This window comes from Salmo trutta, chromosome 9 (assembly GCF_901001165.1).
Source record: "Salmo trutta chromosome 9, fSalTru1.1, whole genome shotgun sequence".
NCBI classification, from domain to species: domain Eukaryota; kingdom Metazoa; phylum Chordata; class Actinopteri; order Salmoniformes; family Salmonidae; genus Salmo; species Salmo trutta.
The window spans coordinates 38057779-38077519 of NC_042965.1; the positions used below are offsets into that span (position 1 = coordinate 38057779).

Sequence of the window (19741 nt, forward strand, 5' to 3'; positions counted from 1 at the left end):
ATTATTGAAGTTTGATGTTAAAAAGGCCCTAAAGATTGATGCTATACATCGTTTGACATGTTTCTACGAACGTAAATATAACTTTTTTTGACTTTTCTTCGTGCTTCCTACATTTGGAGTAGCTTACTGAACGTGCAAACAACAAGGAGGTATTTGGACATAAATTATGGACTTTATTGAACAAAACAACATTTATTGTGGACCTGGGATTCCTGGAAGTGCCTTCTGATGAAGATCAAAGGTAAGTGAATATTTATAATGCTATTTATGATTTTAGATGACTCCAAAATGGCGGGTAACTGTATTGCCTGCTGTTGTTTTCTGAGCGCCGTAACCAGATTATTGCAAAGTGTGGTTTCCCCGTGAAGCTTTTTTTTTTAAATCTATCACAGCGGTTGCATTAAGGAGATGTTTATCTATAATTATTTTAATAACAGTTTCATGTTTTATCAACATTTATGATGAGTATTTCTATAAATTGATGTGCTCATTCACCGGAAATTTTTGAAGGAAAACATTTCTTAACATTACGAGCCAATGTAAAATGGGGTTTTTGGATATAAATATGAACTTTATCGAGCAAAACATACATGTATTGTGTAACATGAAGTCCTATGAGTGCCATCAGGTGAAGATCAAAGGTTAGTGCTTCATTTTAGCTGTATTTATGGTTTTTGTGACACCTCTTCTTGCTTGGAAAATGGCTGTGTGGCTTTTCTTGTTTAGGTGGTGTCCTAACATAATCTAATGTTTTGCTTTCGCCGTAAAGCCTTTTTGAAATCGGACAATGTGGTTGGATTAACGAGAGTCTTATCTATAAAATGGTTTATAATATAAGAATGTGTGAGAAATTTGAATTATGAGAATTTGGTTGTTTTGAATTTGCCGCCCTGCTATTTCACTGGCTGTTGAATAGTGTGTCCCGCAGGTGGGACGATCACGTCCCACATACCCAAGAGAGGTTAATACTGAAATGACATCTGATTTAGCCTAACTCTGTGGACACTCCTTTCCCCCTGCAGTATAGACTTTCCCTCTACATCTCTAACCTAATGGTTGGCAGATGACCACATTACACTAACAAGCATTGCCTTCATGGCTCCCGTACAGCAACCCAACGTAACACCTGTTCTGAACAGGGTGTCTATTGTGAAGCGGTAGCTGCTGATGGGGTCAATATTGGTCATTAAATATTGTGCTGCTGACAGTGTAAGCCTGTTACCAAACATCTGTACCCAGTCTGCATACCAAATGGCACGCAGGCAATTCCCTATATAGTGCACTTCTTTTGACCAGGTCGAAAGTAGTACACTTATATAGGGAACAGCGTGCCATTTGGGACCCTCGGCCCCGCCCCCTCGTGTGCTTTCACACGACCAGCCCTCACGTTCAGCGGTGCAGGGATCGCTGTCTTATGAAATCACCATTAAAACAGACACATGAGTTCATCTTGCTCGAGGAGATGTAAAGCATGAACAGAAAAATCTGAAAAGTTGAGGAGCATAATTGTCCTGGTCATCTGAGACGGCATGTTCAACAACATCAGCGCAGAACATTAAGCTTGACAGCTAAAACGCTTTAACATTTCATGTGCTTTGCTACCGGCGTGGCGTATATAAACCAGCAAACTGCAGCATCACCGGTTAGACCTGATAATTCTCTCTCCTATCCGTCCCCTTAATATCTTATTCAAAAGTAAGTCTTCTCTAACGCGGCAGGAGGGATGAGGGGGCGGAGAGCGAGAGACAGAGCGAGAGACAAAAAAGGGAAGAAGAAAAACAAGTTGAAGGCTTTCAGCTGAGAGGCTGGAGGGAGTGGTCTCGTGCAGGACCAGAAGAGGGGGAGGAGCTGAGAGGCTGGAGGGAGTGGTCTCGTGCAGGACCAGAAGAGGGGGAGGAGCTGAGAGGCTGGAGGGAGTGGTCTCGTGCAGGACCAGAAGAGGGGGAGGAGCTGAGAGGCTGGAGGGAGTGGTCTCGTGCAGGACCAGAAGAGGGGGAGGAGCTGAGAGGCTGGAGGGAGTGGTCTCGTGCAGGACCAGAAGAAGAGGAGGAGCTGAGAGGCTGGAGGGAGTTGTGTTGTGCAGGACCAGAAAAAGAGGGGGAGGAGCTGAGAGGCTGGAGGGAGTTGTGTTGTGCAGGACCAGAAGAAGAGGGGGAGGAGCTGAGAGGCTGGAGGGAGTGGTCTTGTGCAGGACCAGAAGAAGAGGAGGAGGAGCTGAGAGGCTGGAGAGAGTTGTGTTGTGCAGGACCAGAAGAAGAGGGGGAGGAGCTGAGAGGCTGGAGGGAGTTGTGTTGTGCAGGACCAGAAGAAGAGGGGGAGGAGCTGAGAGGCTGGAGGGAGTTGTGTTGTGCAGGACCAGAAGAAGAGGGGGAGGAGGATATTTAAATGCACTGGCAGGGAGAGAGAGCAACAGATTGACCTTGCCACCAACAGGGCCCTTTATACAGGAAGTACACAGGATGTCATTTTATGGGCAAGGTAGGCCAGTCATGTTACATTTTCATACTCTAAAATATTGCATTAAATCAACATATGCGTACAATTTCTTATACTAACGACTTACACACAAAAATGTGTGCTGCTCTCGGTTGATAAATGAGGCCCACTGTGTATTGGGACATTCCATCATGGCGTGCCTTTGTCTCGAAGACAAACATGCACATGATTGGCCCTCAGACGCATCACCTAAACACAGCAGAAGCCTTTATACAAAAATAAACCAGCCAAGATGAGGGGAAGCGTAGAGGTAGTAAGAGAAAGAGAGAGCGAGGTGAGAGAGAACAAAAGGTGAAAAAGAGAGAACGAGAGGTGAGAGAAAGAGCGAGAGAAGATGAGAGCGAGAGAAGTTGAGAGAGTGAGAAGATGAGAAGGAGTGAGATAGAGGTACATGTCGAGTAGGGCTGTCCCCAACTAAAAAAAATCTTGGTCGACCAAGAGTCGTCTGTTCTTTCGACCAATCGATTGGGCAAAATGCTCAAACATGTATTTTTCCATATACAGACATTTCCTATGTGTTGTAATCAAATCAATTATATGCATTGAGCTTGTCTGATGCTTTATGCGAACTGTTTGATGAAATAATTAAGGCACACAAATGACTAGAGGGAGTCCGACCGCAATTGCTTTAAATTGTGCCGGGCCTGGCTCAAACTTGCTGCGCTGTGTTATAATGTGGCCATCTGCTGGGTTATAATGTGGCCATCTGCTGGGTTATAATGTGGCCATCTGCTGGGTTATAATGTGGCCATCTGCTGTGTTATAATGTGGCCATCTGCTGTGTTATAATGTGGCCATCTGCTGTGTTATAATGTGGCCATCTGCTGTGTTATAATGTGGCCATCTGCTGTGTTATAATGTGGCCATCTGCTGTGTTATAATGAGGTCATCTGCCAAACTTGCTACGCTGTGCTGCAGCTACTACCACAGAATATAACAATGTGTATCGCACTGTCCATGCTGCTGAAGCTGCAACATAGTTACAACCATTTCTGACTGAAAAGTTGTTACCAAAAATCCTTCATTTGTTTAAGGAAAAAAAAAAAAAAAAAAAAAAAAAAAACACTCCCTATTCCCTCAACCCTTGTTCTCTTTACGTGACACATGTAAACATCGCATGCACATGACCAATAGTGCCTGATCTATATCCTATCATAATCACATCAATAAATTGGTTATAATAAACTCTGAACACCGTAACAAAATGGATGTAGCAAATAAATAAACTCGACAACGGTGGAATGTTTACTGGTTGCTCAGGAGGTAAAGGGGAAGTCAGACGTGTGGAATAAATTTGACTAGTTGTGGAAAATACTGGAGATCAAGAAAAAGAAGGTAAGGGCAAAGCGCTGAGTGCATATTATGTGTCAAACAGGTGCTGTATAGACTACTAAAATAATTTCTGACCGTTTGGAATAACGTAAACACTAAATAAATAAGCGTACCAGAGAGTGTTATGTTTTTCCAGCAAAGACTAAAAACAGGGCCTCCCGGGTGGCGCAGTGGTCTAAGGCACTGCATCGCAGTGCTAGCTGTGCCACCAGAGATTCTGGGTTGTGTTTTGGAGGACGCATGGCTCTCGACCTTTGCCTCTCCGAGTCCGTACGGGAGTTGCAGCGATGAGACAAGACTGTAACTACTACCAATTGGATACCACGAAATTGTGGAGAAAAAATAAATACATTTCTGAATCAATTTCTGGAATGGAACGGTTTATTTACTGTTTACGCTAATTATTAAATGGTAGCTTTTTTATTTTATTAACTAAAATGCTTGATTGCATTTCAAATCATGAATGACTCCTATGCTGTGTGATGACATGAACAAATGAATGACTTCTATAGGCTATTGTATCAGTATTGAAATATAGGCTTAAGTAAGTTAAGACTAGAGGTCGACGATTAATCGGAATGGCCGATTAATCTGGGCCGATTTCAAGTTTTCATAACAATCGGAAATCGTTATTTTTGGACGCCGATTAAAAAAATATATATGTAAACCTTTATTTAAGTAGGCAAGTCTGTGTTTTTAACTTTCTTATTTTCAATGACGGCCTAGGAATGGTGGGTTAACTGCCTTGTTCAGGGGCAGAACGACAGATGTTACCTTGTCAGCTCGGGGATTCAATCTTGCAACCTTACGGTTAACTAGTCCAACACTCTAACCACCTGCTTTACATTGCACTCCACGAGGAGCCTGCCTGTTACGCGAATGCAGTAAGAAGCCAAGGTAAGTTGCCAGCCAGCATTAAACTTATCTTATAAAAAACAATCATAAATCACTAGTTAACTACACATGGTTGATGATGTTACTAGTTTATCAAGCCTGTCCTGCGTTGCATATAATCACTTAGGTACACGTTGCTCCAACGTGTACCTAACCATAAACATCAATGCCTTTATTAAAATCAATACACATGTATTTTTAAACCTGCATATTTAGTTAATATTGCCTGCGAACATGGATTTATTTTAACTAGGGAAAATGTGTCACTTCTCTTGCAACAGAGTCAGGGTATATGCAGCAGTTTGGGCCGCCTGGCTCGTTGCGAACTGGGAAGACTAATTCTTCCTAACAAAGACAGCCGACTTCACCAAACGGGGGATGATTTAACAAAAGCGCATTTGCGAAAAAAGCACAATCGTTGCACCCAACCATAAACATCAATGCTTTTCTTAAAATCAATACACAGAAGTAGATATTTTTTAAACCTGCATATTTAGCTAAAAGAAATCCAGGTTCGCAGGCAATATTAACCAGGTGAAATTGTGTCACTTCTCTTGCGTTCATTGCACGCAGAGTCAGGGTATATGCAACAGTTTGGGCCGCCTGGCTCGTTGCTAACTAATTTGCCAGAATTTTACATAACATTGAAGGTTGTGCAATGTCACAGGAATATTTAGACTTATGGATGCCACCCGTTAGATAAAATACAGAACGGTTCCGTTTTTCACTGAAAGAATAAACGTGAGAGTTTCCGGATTCGACCATATTAATGACCTAAGGCTCGTATTTGTGTGTTATTATGTTATAATTAAGTCTATGATTTGATAGAGCAGTCTGACTAAGCGGTTTGCCAGCAGCTCTTCAATCATTGCGCTGTTTATGACTTCAAGCCTATCAACTCCCGAGATTTGGCTGGTGTAACCCATGTGAAATGGCTAGCTAGTTAGCGGGGTGCGCGCTAATAGCGTTTCAAACGTCACTCGCTCTGAGACTTAGAGTAGTTGCTCCCCTTGCTCTGCATGGGTAACGCTGCTTCGAGGGTGGCTGTTGTCGATGTGTTCCTGGTTCGAGCCCAGGTAGGAGCGAGGAGAGGGACGGAAGCTATACTGTTACACTGGCAATACTAAAGTGCCTATAAGAACATCCAATAGTCAAAGGTATATGAAATACAAATCGTATAGAGAGAAATAGTCCTATAATTACTACAACTAAAACTTCTTACCTGGGAATATTGAAGACTCATGTTAAAAGGAACCACCAGCTTTCATATGTTCTCATGTTCTGAGCAAGGAACTTAAACGTTAGCTTTCTTACATGGCACATAATGCACTTTTACTTTCTTCTCCAACACTTTATTTTTGCATTATTTAAACCAAATTGAACATGTTTCATTATTTATTTGAGGCTAAATTGATTTTATTGATGTATTATATTAAGTTAAAATTAGTGTTCATTCAGTATTGTGTAATTGTCATTATTACAAATAAAAATGTAAAAATACACATACACACATATACACACACACACACACATATATATATATACACATATATATATATATATATATACATATATATACATACACATACACACACACACACACACACACACACACACACACACACACACACATAATTATTATTTTTTGTATTTTTTAATTTTTTTAAATCGTCCGATTAATCGGTATCGGCTTTTTTTGGTCCTCCAATAAATCGGTATTGGCGTTGAAAAATCATAATCGGTCGACCTCTATAATATAATAATGTTCTGATTTAATCTCTTCAGTTTTCGTTGGAAAGAAAAGGGTTAAGTCAGCCATTGGCTAGACCATCAGAAGCTAGATAAAAGGCATCTGCCATTCAACTGTATTAGGGCAACATTTTGGAGTTAAAGTGGAATCAACCAATCACATTTTGACTTAATAGGTGGGACCGTTTTTACAAAAACGTATGGAAACTTCTGCTTTCTTTAAGGCCAACAGATCCCTGTGCAATAGCGAGCAGTAGTTTTCCCACAGTCTAACTAGCTAGCAATTTCTTTGTTGGGTAGTTTACAGTGGCTGCAGCAGGTGTTAAAAGAGAATGTTGCTGCTAATTTGTTAGCTTCTCCCTTTTCAAGAATAACTTTCAACAAGAAGTTAAGTTTCAAATGATTATCATCTGGTGAGTGGAACTGTGTTATTGCAGCACGCTTCCTGTTGTTAGCCGTCTCTGACAATAACTTGTGTGAAACATTGTTGCATTTAAAAGTGGAACTGACAGGATTTTAGCAACATGAAATCTTATTAAAATCTGTTCATATATACCCCCAGGAAGGATACTTTTTAAAAATATTTTCTGACAAGTGACCACTTAAACCACTTTTCACATTTACATAAATTCTTAGTATACATAATTCCAAAACATTCTAAGACTTTTGTGAAAATTCTATAGCAATATAGAGTGGGAAAATAGCCATGTGTTTGGACAATTAATAGACACTGCAGTAAATAAAACTGAATAAAAACATCCGTCTTGTCCAGGAACGGAGTCAACACAGACCGGTGCGCTGTAGTCAATCAGAGCTACAGTAGACCTTTATACAAACAAGCCATTTGCCACACAGGCCTGCCATCATTCACTTTGAACTGGAGTGTGTGTACAGGCAGTTGGGCCTGCCATCATTCACTTTGAACTGGACTGTGTGTGTACAGGAAGTAGCAACAGGGCGACTTTAGATCATTAGAACACATTCACCAAAAGCCACAAAATACACCTGAATGGATTTCTGCAAATATATAAAACACCATGGGAGTCCTCTTACATTTGGGAACTTTACAGTCCTATTGATCAAACAACCATGAAAAAAAGGTAGGCTCTCTCTCCTTCAGTTATGCACATCAACAGTGTATAGCCAGCGAAAAACTATTTGATGGAAAAGTAAGTCAGTCACTCACCCACTCCTCCAATGGCATGACATCCTCCTAGTTAGCTAGCTAACGTTGGGCTCCGTGTTTATAGCTTGCTACATAAATAGATACGTTAGCCTATTAGCCACGCTATGACTGACTTGCGATCATTGCCCTTGCTAGTTTTATTGTATTGACATACCCAGCCTTAGTTACATTTGTCCGTTGTCCAGAATATTGAATGATTGAAATTGAAATAATGCATCCTGAATGGAGGCAGAAAACAATGTACCAGACCAGCTGTGATTTACAACCTGATAGTCAGATGTTTGGACTCCCAAGAAATGTATTGGTTAGTTATATTAATCATGCATTGAACTGCTTCCATCTATTCTGCCAACAATGCCCCAGTGTACGTCATGGAACGTTGAGTTAAATAATCTATTTTTAAACCTCAAATTTGGTTTTGTAGCATAAACTGAGAATTGTATATTTTTGAGTGATATTGTCTGTTTCATATCTGCAAAGTAGTTAAAACGCTGTCAGTTCCACTTTAAACTTAAAGTCACCAGTTACTTTGTGTGCAAAACGTTGAAATGTTTTTTGCAATGGGAAGTAATAGTTGTACATTTTGATAGGGAAATGCTTAATGGTTGTGTTTTTGTATTCTTATGATTGGGACCTACTGGCTTATTATGTCTGAGTTTATGGACAGCTTATCCTTTAACATCATGCTGTGTGTGACTGCTGTCTTTCTATCGGCCCTATGCAGTGGTGGCTGGAGAAGTGGGTATACTCAAATTCCCCAAAAGTCCCCAAACAGCCCACCCAGCAAAGGAAAGGCAACATGTGGGAAAAACCCTGTTTTTCTAAAGATTCTTCAGATTTCACTAAAAATCACACTTTTTTTAAAGAATGTGATAGTCCTCAACAATTCTTAAACATCAATCTGATTGGGTGGGCCTGTCATGGCCTGGCTCCCCAGTGGGTGGGCCTGTCAGGGCCTGGCTCCCCAGTGGGTGGGCCTGTCAGGGCCTGGCTCCCCAGTGGGTGGGCCTCGGTCTACGCCCCTGATGCAAACAGTGCATGATGACAATTGCGCATCACAAACAGCCTACTGAACAATACTTCGGGCTAAACTTTTTTCAATACCTGGTTTGCATTCCCATCGTTGCCTTAGTTAGCATTTACAGGTAGATATCATCAGTTGAAACGTCTTCCCTACCGGCTACCGAAGTCATTCTTCTGTGAGCTGCTCCATGCCAAAACCAGTAGAGAGCTGCACACTCCTGCTGCGTGCAGATAATATTCTGCTGAAACTGGGCTGTGTGTGCAGCACACGTTTATATATTTCACGTACTTTACAATTGTGTAGGCTACTTTGTGCATGATTTCTCTATTGTACTATATCATTGTTAAATCGTTTACGCCACTACATTGTGGCGCAGCGGTCTGAGCCATTGCATCTCAGTGCAAGAGGCGTCACTACAGTCCCTGGTTTGAATCCAGGATGAATCACAACTGGCTGTGATTGGGAGTCCCATAGGGCGGCGCACAATTGGCCCAGCATCGTCTGGGTTTGGCTGTCATTGTAAATAAGAATTTGATCTTAACGGACTTGCCTAGTTAAATAAAGGTTCAACTTTAAAAAAAATAAAAACACATCAGTAAGGATTAAGAAGTGAGTACACGCAATGCCCACTGAAAAAAATAAAAATAAAAAAAATAAAAAAAATACTTTTCAAAAGTGGGTATACGGTTTATACCTGCGTATAGCTTCCACTACAACACTGGCCCTTTGTGTTTTACCGAAAGTGCACACTTCTAAAAGAGAGTGCTGGTATTACACTCGCTGTCCTTTCAATGATCAATGACCCGGTCACCCACTGAAGGCCTCTAGGGTCACCCACTGAAGGCCTCTAGGGTCACCCACTGAAGGCCTCTAGGGTCACCCACTGAAGGCCTCTAGGGTCACCCACTGAAGGCCTCTAGGGTCACCCACTGAAGGCCTCTAGGGTCACCCACTGAAGGCCTCTAGGTTCACCCACTGAAGGCCTCTAGGTTCACCCACTGAAGGCCTCTAGGTTCACCCACTGAAGGCCTCTAGGTTCACCCACTGAAGGCCTCTAGGTTCACCCACTGAAGGCCTCTAGGTTCACCCACTGAAGGCCTCTAGGTTCACCCACTGAAGGCCTCTAGGTTCACCCACTGTACTAATATGTCTATAATAGATATAAAAGGCTGTTAAGACACTGTAATAATGTTTCAAGAAAGAATTGTATACATCTGGCCATGTGAAGCGGTTTTATGCGCTGACTGAATGGAAGATAAGATTTTTTTTTTTTTTTACTCTGCTGGTCTTGGGAAGAAATCGTCAAATACCGAGTACAAATGTTTCCAAGACAGAGACACTCAATATGTGGCCTTGAGTACTACAACACAGTACTACACTGTTGCCTAGTAGGTCCTATTCAATGATATATACAATACATACGTGTGTACACCCCCGTTTGGGGTCACTTAGAAATGTCCTTGTTTATGAAAGAAAAGCACATTTTTGGTCCATTAAAATATCAAATTGATCAGAAATACAGTGTAGACATTTAATGTTGTAAACGACTAAAGCTGGAAACGGCAGATTTTTTTAGGAAATATCTACATAGGCGTACAGAGGTCCATTATCAGCAACCATCACTCCTGTGTTACAGTGGCACGTTGTGTTAGCTAATCCAAGTTGATCATTTTAAAAGGCTAATTGATCATTAGAAAACATGATTGCAAAAGGGTTAGCACAGCTCAAAACTGTTGTCCTGATTAAAGAAGCAATAAAACTGGCCTTTAGACTAGTTGAGTATCTGGAGCGTCAGCATTTGTGAGTTCCATTACAGGCTCAAAATGGCAAGCATCCCGGAGTCGCCTCTTCACTGTTGATGTTGAGACTGGTGTTTTGCGGGTACTATTTTATGAAGCTGCCAGTTGAGGACTTGTGAGGTGTCTGTTTCTCAAAGTAGACATTCTAATGTACTTGTCCTCTTGCTCAGTTGTGCACCGGGGTCTCCCACTCCTCTTTCTATTCTGGTTAGAGCTAGTTTGCGCTGTTCTGTGAAGGGAGTAGCACACAGCGTTGTACAAGATCTTAAGTTTTTTGGCAATTTCTCACATTTCTCAGAACAAGAATAGACTGACGAGTTTCAGAAGAAAGTTCTTTGTTTCTGTCCATTTTGAGCCTGTAATCGAGCTCACAAATGCTGAAGCTCCAGATACTAGTCTAAAGAAGGCCAGTTTTATTGCTTCTTTAATCAGACAACAGTTTTCAGCTATGCTAACATAATTGCAAAATGGTTTTCTAATGATCAATTAGCTTTTTAAAATGATAAACTTGGATTAGCTATCACAATGTGCCATTGGAACACAGGAGTGATGGTTGCTGATAATGGGCCTCTGTACGTTTCCAGCTACAATAGTCATTTACAACAGTAACAATGTCTACACTGTATTTCTGATCAATTTGATGTTACTTTAAAAATGGACACAAAAAATGAGTTTCTTTAAAAAAAAAACAAGGACATTTCTAAGTGACTAAGCTTTTGAACGGTAATGTGTATGTATAAATATCAAATTCATTTTACTCCTCATTATATTATTTTGAAACTCTGCATCTTTGGTAAAGGCTCGCAAGCAAGCGTTTCATGGTAAAGTATACACCAGCTGTATTCAGCGCATGAAACAAAATGTTCTGTGTCACTAAACTTATTGTACACCTGACGTAAGTGGTGTTTCTCCATATCAACAGTGAACACCAAAAGTACTGGGACAGTGAAACATTGTTGTTGTTTGGCTCTGTACTCCATTACTTGGATTTGAAATGATACAATGACTATGAAGTCAAAGAGCAGCCTTTCATCTTTAATTTGAAGATATTTTCATCCATATCGGGTGAACCAACCAAAAGTATTGGGACAATCTTGGGGTCACTTTTATTATAAGTAAGAATATGGTATGTTTCTAAACAATTCTACATTCATGTGGATGCTACCATGATTACGGATAATTCTGAATGAATCGTAAATAATTAAGAAAGAAAGTTAGAGTCAAAATATTATACCCCCCCAAAATGCTCCCCCTCCCCCATTATTGTAATGGTGAGAGGTTAGCATGTCTTGGGGGTATGATTTGTGTGTCTAATTTTCTCAATCACCATTATTCACGATTCATTCAGGACTATCCGTTATCATGGTAGCATCCACATTCATGTAGAAGTGTTATTAACATATGCTATTCTTATTTACAATAAAAAGTGACTCCAAAATGACAATACGTTAGTTACCATTCATTTCTATTTGGGAACAAAATAATCTGAAACACAACCAGGAAAATAAAATTTGAAAAACAGCAAATGAATCCAAGATGTAGTCATTGCGTGCTAAAAATATGGGACCAAATACAAAACTTGGACTATTTTAATACACATCAGTGAATTGGCCCCAATACTATTAGTCCCCTAATAACGGGGGGACTATGTACAGAAAGTGCTGTAATTTTTAAACGGTTCATCTGATCTGGATGAAAATACACCCTCAAAAAGCTGACAGTCTGCACTTTAACCTCATACATTGTACCATTTCAAATCCAAAAGTGCTGGAGTAGAGCCAAAATAAATACAATTTTAAAAAAGTATCACTGTCCCAATACTTTTGGGAACTAATTCCTCACTGTAATTCCAATCTTAATACATTTCCTCGTTCGTAGAGCTAATGTCCTTAGACTTAGAGCAAAGAACCGAATGTACAGGTGTGTCATGGAACACTGTTCATTGTTGAGGGGAAACGGACATTACACACTCCTTCCTTAAGGCCTCATCTTCCTCCTTCTTCTGCTTGGAAGAATTGAAGGAGAGTGTATTAAACATAATAGCCTAGACTAGTCCTTGAGAAGAGAGATAAGAGTAAAAAGAACAGCTGCAATGGAAATGCTCTTTCCCTCTCAATTCTCCTTCATATCTGAAACTTTATTCACACCCAGATTATCCAAAGCCCTTTACAGAGCAGTCAGTGTGTAGTGATTAAGCCTGTTGCCAGGGTTTAAACCTCCCCTATGTTGGGCCTGCCTGCCTGGGAGAGCGCTTCTGTTGCAGGAGAGGGGGCTGGAGCCTGGGCCTGCCTGCCTGGCAGTGGGGGCTGGAGCCTGGGCCTGCCTGCCTGGCAGTGGGGGCTGGAGCCTGGGCCTGCCTGCCTGGCAGTGGGGGCTGGAGCCTGGGCCTGCCTGCCTGGGAGAGGGGGCTGGAGCCTGGGCCTGCCTGCCTGCCTGGGAGAGGGTGCTGGAGCCTGGGCCTGCCTGGGAGAGGGGGCTGGAGCCTGGGACTGCCTGCCTGCCTGGGAGAGGGGCTGGAGCCTGGGTCTGCCTGCCTGCCTAAGAGAGGGGGCTGGAGGCTGGGCCTGCCTAAGAGAGGGGGCTGGAGGCTGGGCCTGCCTGCCTGGTAGAGGAGGCTGGAGGCTGGGCCTGCCTGCCTGGGAGAGGGGGCTGGAGGCTGGGCCTGCCTGCCTGCCTGGGAGAGGGGGCTGGAGGCTGGGCCTGCCTGCCTGCGAGAGGTGGCTGGAGGCTGGGCCTGCCTGCCTGCGAGAGGTGGCTGGAGGCTGGGCCTGCCTGCCTGCGAGACGTGGCTGGAGGCTGGGCCTGCCTGCCTGCGAGAGGTGGCTGGAGGCTGGGCCTGCCTGCCTGCCTGGCAGTGGGGGCTGGAGCCTTGGCCTGCCTGCCTGTCTGGGAGAGGGGGCTGGAGCCTGGGCCTGCCTGCCTGTCTGGGAGAGGGGGCTGGAGCCTGGGCCTGCCTGCCTGTCTGGGAGAGGGGGCTGGAGCCTGGGCCTGCCTGCCTGTCTGGGAGAGGGGGCTGGAGCCTGGGCCTGCCTGCCTGTCTGGGAGAGGGGGCTGGAGGCTGGGCCTGCCTGCCTGCCTGGGAGAGGGGGCTGGAGGCTGGGCCTGCCTGGGAGAGGGGGCTGGAGGCTGGGCCTGCCTGCCTGCCTGGGAGAGGGGGCTGGAGGCTGGGCCTGCCTGCCTGCCTGGGAGAGGGGGCTGGAGGCTGGGCTTGCCTGCCTGCCTGGGAGAGGGGGCTGGAGACTGGGCCTGCCTGCCTGGCAGTGGGGGCTGGAGCCTGGGCCTGCCTGCCTGGGAGAGGTGGCTGGAGCCTGGGCCTGTCTGGGAGAGGGGGCTGGAGCCTGGGCCTGCCTGCCTGCCTGGGAGAGGGGCTGGAGCCTGGGTCTGCCTGCCTGCCTGGGAGAGGGGGCTGGAGGCTGGGCCTGCCTGCCTGCCTGGGAGAGGGGGCTGGAGGCTGGGCCTGCCTGCCTGCCTGCCTAAGAGAGGGGGCTGGAGGCTGGGCCTGCCTCCCTGGGAGAGGGGGCTGGAGGCTGGGCCTGCCTGCCTGCCTGGGAGAGGGGGCTGGAGGCTGGGCTTGCCTGCCTGCCTGGGAGAGGGGGCTGGAGGCTGGGCTTGCCTGCCTGCCTGGGAGAGGGGGCTGGAGACTGGGCCTGCCTGCCTGGGAGAGGGGGCTGGAGCCTGGGCCTGTCTGGGAGAGGGGGCTGGAGCCTGGGCCTGCCTGCCTGCCTGGGAGAGGGGCTGGAGCCTGGGTCTGCCTGCCTGCCTGGGAGAGGGGGCTGGAGGCTGGGCCTGCCTGCCTGCCTAAGAGAGGGGGCTGGAGGCTGGGCCTGCCTGCCTGCCTGCCTGGGAGAGGAGGCTGGAGGCTGGAGGCTGGGCCTGCCTGCCTGGGAGAGGGGGCTGGAGGCTGGGCCTGCCTGCCTGCCTGGGAGAGGGGGCTGGAGGCTGGGCCTGCCTGCCTGCCTGCGAGAGGTGGCTGGAGGCTGGGCCTGCCTGCCTGCGAGAGGGGGCTGGAGGCTGGGCCTGCCTGCCTGCCTGGGAGAGGGGGCTGGAGGCTGGGCCTGCCTGCCTGCGAGAGGGTGCTGGAGCCTGGGTCTGCCTGCCTGCCTGCGAGAGGGTGCTGGAGCCTGGGCCTGCCTGCCTGCCTGCGAGAGGGTGCTGGAGCCTGGGCCTGCCTGCCTGCCTGCCTGCGAGAGGGTGCTGGAGCCTGGGCCTGCCTGCCTGCCTGCCTGCGAGAGGGTGCTGGAGCCTGGGCCTGCCTGCCTGCGAGAGGGTGCTAGAGCCTGGGCCTGCCTGCCTGCGAGAGGGTGCTAGAGCCTGGGCCTGCCTGCCTGCCTGCGAGAGGGTGCTAGAGCCTGGGCCTGCCTGCGAGAGGGTGCTAGAGCCTGGGCCTGCCTGCCTGCCTGTCTGCGAGAGGGTGCTAGAGCCTGGGCCTGCCTGCCTGCCTGTCTGCGAGAGGGTGCTAGAGCCTGGGCCTGCCTGCCTGTCTGCGAGAGGGTGCTAGAGCCTGGGCCTGCCTGCCTGTCTGGGAGAGGGGGCTGGAGCCTGGGCCTGCAAGAGAGGGCTGGAGCCTGGGCCTGCAAGAGAGGGCTGGAGCCTGGGCCTGCATGAGAGGGCTGGAGCCTTGGCCTGCCTGCCTGTCTGGGAGAGGGGGCTGGAGGCTGGGCCTGCCTGCCTGGGAGAGGGGGCTGGAGCATGGGCCTGCCTGCCTGGGAGATGGGGCTGCAGGCTGGGCCTGCCTGCCTACCTGGGAGAGAGGGCTGGAGCCTGGGCCTGCCTGCGAGAGGGGACTGGAGCCTGGGCCTGCCTGCCTGCGAGAGGGGGCTGGGCCTGCCTGGGAGATGGGGCTGCAGGCTGGGCCTGCCTGCCTACCTGGGAGAGAGGGCTGGAAGCCTGGGCCTGCCTGCCTGCCTGCCTGGGAAAGGGGGCTGAAGGCTAGGCCTGCCTGGGAGATGGGGGTGCAGGCTGGGCCTGCCTGCCTACCTGGGAGAGAGGGCTGGAGCCTGGGCCTGCCTGGGAGAGAGGGCTGGAGCCTGGGCCTGCCTGGGAGAGGGGGCTGGAGCCTGGGCCTGCCTGCCTGGGAGAGGGGGCTGGAGTCTGGGCTGCTATGTCCCAAATGGCACCCTATTCCCTTTATATTGCACTACATTTGATCAGGGCTCATAGGATGCAGAATGTCCCCCTCTCCCTGACAGCCACAGTTGATGTGTCCTCACCCCACGCATCCATCAACACACCTCACACTTGTAGAGATGTAGTTGCACATTACAGTCAGACAGGTTGCTGACTCACAGAGGAGGAACTACACAGTAAATATAGAGTCAGTCAGGGAAGACAAGCATGATAAATATCAAGTTTTAATTGGACTTTACACATGCAGAGGAACATGTAAGATATGCATGTAGACAAGGCCTATGGGATACATGCATGCATGCATAGGTTACTCACAAACACAAACCACAACCGTTGAACACGCCAACAGATCACGGACAGACAGGATGTCAGTGACACTCGGGTAATGTCCCAAATGGCACCCTATTCCATATAGTGCACTACTTTTGTCCAGAGCCCTGATAAAAAGTAGTGCACTACATAGAGAATAGGGTTCCATTTGGGAGGAAGACAGGATGTCACGTCTGAATATCCTACAAAAAAGCTAAACTAACTGGGTGAAGGTAACAGAGGGAGGGGAGGGGGGCAACTTCCGTTGGACCTCGGTCACACACACTACTATTTCAGGCTACTGTCCCTCTTCATACAATAAAAATAAATAAAAAAATAGACTGAACGAGCCTCGACACCAGTATTATCAGCTAGATAGGTGACGCAGGCAACCTTAAGGGACTGGTAGCCTCAGACTGCCACGGTGTAACTTTCTGTTCATAGTTACTTCCCACTCAAAGCCTGAGACTTACTGATGAGCTGGCTGGCCTACTTGATAAGGTTACTGTAGGTTATGTGGGAAGCATGGGCTTAAGCAATGAAAGTTGTTTCTTTAAAATCAAGCTACTGGCTGCTAATGGGCAAATATTTGTTTATAGTGAGAGAAATGAATGTACACATTATACAGAGAACTCTGATACAGAATATTCAAGAGCTATGTGAAGACCAAACATATGCTAAATATGGAAGCTAACGACTTCATATGGCTCAGGCAATATCTTGGGAAATTGCAAGACATTGCATGTTCAGAACAAGCAGAAATGTGTTCATTACAAGCATGTCTGTCAGCTTCCTATTCAAGCTGTCTACATAAAAGGATGACATCATAAAGTCAGGTTGGTTGTTGTAGGCTGTTCCACTGGCTGCTATTTTAGCCTTTAAATGAGACATTTCAAGCTCGTAATGTTAACCTACATTTACTTTTATGCAGATTACGTTAACAAAATATCTGCATATCAGTGGTAAAGCTATCGTTGAAAGCATTGCATGAATGACAATTGACGGCAAATCAAAGAAAACATTAAAAAGGTAGCTGCCAATGGTGTTTAACCAGTGTGTAGTACACTAGTCCAACATTTGCTTCGAGCACAAAAATAACAGACGCACTAACGTTAGACTCGGGGGACAAATGTGATTTCTGTCTGTCAACTCCTGTGCAGTTAAAGCAAATGTCGTTTCATTTACATATTGTAACATGTGCATTGAGCTATTCAATCGTTTTCGATGTCTGGCAATCCATCCATCGTAGAATGTCCAAAAAAAATGATGCAGTAAGTGGCTGGTTGTAAAACGTTGAGTCGCAACATGTATCCGCTGAAAACAGTGTGCCACAGCCAGACAGCAGCTAGCTACATTGTAGTTCCAGCCGTCTGGTGACAACTCGCCAATTATCAAGGAAAACCTCTTAAAACAAAATGACAATTCCCCAAATTGACAGCTGAACCAAGTTGAAAGGCTTTTGAGCAACTGCATACAGGTTTTAAAAACATGTCTCATTGTTTATCGAGAGGTTCAGTTTATAATTTAACACGACAGGAGATGAACCAAACTGGCTTGTCATTTGCTCGCAATACACTTACCCATGAGCTCAGGTCGGTGCTTATGAAAACACGTCCTCTGTTCCTCATTTGCCAAGCAATACTTTCAACGATTTAAAAGCACTGTATGAATGATAAACAATTTCCAATGAAACCGACCGTTAGAATTGTTTTGCGAGCAGGTGTAACCAACCAAGTATTTGGCTTGCACAGTTCAACTACCCTACGCACTTCACTGACTGCCTATCTAGTCACAGACTGTTACGTTAAAACAACAATGCGTTCAAGTCTCAACTTTGGTAGTCATCATGCTATGAGTCATAATAAAGAATCCAACTACATCAGCCTGGTATCATTTCACAGCAACATGGGTTACTTGGACTTCATCTTAAAGGAAACGAAGACATGACGACAGCGTACTAGGAAGTGTCTCTCGTGTATAAGGCCAGCAAATTAGAAGCGTGAAAGGGTGACAGCAATAGCTAAAATGAACATTTGTACCTTCATCATAAATAAACCAAATTAAAAACTGACCAGTGATGTTCTTGTTCCTTTTGATGAATCCCACGTTTCCAATAACATTTAGTCCAACTCGGAGAGACAACTTGACTTTGTGAAGTTTGGTCAGGACTTCCTGACTGAGGGCTGGAGTCGCTCCTTTCCTCCGCACGGCCCCTTGTCGCTGACAGCTAGTTTGACAGGCGGAAATAAATTCGGAGATTATCTGGCGAGCAGCAGTTGTCTTTAGTTCTGGCCTCTATAAATGTTATGGTTTAAAAAACAACAACATTCACTGTATGTGTCACAATTGTTTAGATCATGCCCGTTGATTATTGATCATGATCAATACATTGCACTGATGTCGTGTTGTCAAGACCATTGTCATTTAACTCTATACAATATTGGACGTTTTAGTATGTGCTGTTGACAAGGAGAAACAATCGAGTTCAGAGTCAAAGCAGACGAGGACAGGAGGTGGATGAGAGAAACAAAAATGTATCGGTTATCGGCTATAAAGGATCATCAACAGACAACCTTTGGGGATAGAAAAACTAGGGATATCAATGTTAAAAATTAAAATGAATACTTGGGTAGACTGTATTAGGTTTCAGTCATGTCCACATTAATAAAATAACATGCGGTTAATTGTATTTTTAAAAATGAGATAACCCACATTTTTTGGGGGGGGGGCTTTATGTATATTGTTCAATGGTGCATTGGGTCAATATTGACCACTGAAAGCGATGAAAGTTGGTTACAGAAATGTAGATTCTGATCAAATGTGTCACTTGGCAGTGTTCATAAAAACTAAGGAGAGACAATTGAAAAAAAAATGAAATTAACAATAAGGCGATACTGACATCTGGTGTTAGAATTTAGAATGACACCTTTAATACTAGACAGTCCATGGAATTTATGTCGAATAAAAACATGATGAATTGCAGGAAATTCATGCAAAACGCTTAAAAAGTAGCGAAGTATTAGGTCCTCGAGTTAGGTCCCGGGTTGGACCCCCATTTTCACCTCTGCCTCCCTCTCAGTGTCTATAGGCCAGGGCAGCAGTGATGAGTCTTGGCAGGGTGTTCATGGGAATATCTGTGCACCAGGTAGATACTGTACTTCCCCATAGTGCATGTGTATAATGGTCTGGATGTTGTTCGGAACAAGACTCGCATAACCTTGCCTGAGACCTTCAGACTTTCTTTGGCTCCCAAGCCAATACCTAGGCTTTGGTTCAGCTGGAAAACAGTCTTGTGAGATCCGAGTTCTTTCCCCGGTCAGACAAACTGGTGCTGATTGAGATGGGTCTCTGCGAGGTCAAAGGGGGGCGAGGTGTAATGGAGGAGGTTTGGAACCACGGTTCACACTTGTGTGATGTGTACCTTGCCAGTGAGACCTGAAAATGTGCATTGGCTACCGAGCTAATTCCTAGGCTTGAGCTAGCTCAGCGGGCTAACACAGTCTTTTGACATGTAGAAGACCTAGGTTTAACCTTGGTCACAGACAGTGTGTTCAAGCTCAATCAGATATGACTGGTATCACGCAAGGTTATTATAGTTTTGTGTTTTTATGTTCATTTTTATTTCTATTCGTTTTAAGATTTGTATTTGAAATTCAGTTTAGTTTCAGTTAGTTTTCAGATCTGATTTACTAGTTTTATTTAGTTAAAGTTTTATAAAAAAATGATTTAGTTTTAGTGTTAGGGACAGAAAGTATCCTGTGTGGGAGGCCAGGAGCCATTTGTGTTGTATCGTTTTTTAGCTTGTTACTTCTTGCCACTGTGGGG

General features: G+C 45.4%; 1 protein-coding gene across 1 annotated transcript in view; it reads right to left on the minus strand.

The window, feature by feature from the left end:
- Positions 1-18361, minus strand: part of LOC115200508 (serine/threonine-protein kinase TAO3-like) — a 141169-nt gene extending 122808 nt beyond the window's left edge. Inside the window, 1 exon segment of the mRNA XM_029763631.1 lies at positions 17989-18361. The gene's annotated coding sequence lies outside the window, so the exon portion shown is untranslated.
- Between the last annotated feature and the right edge of the window lie 1380 nt (positions 18362-19741).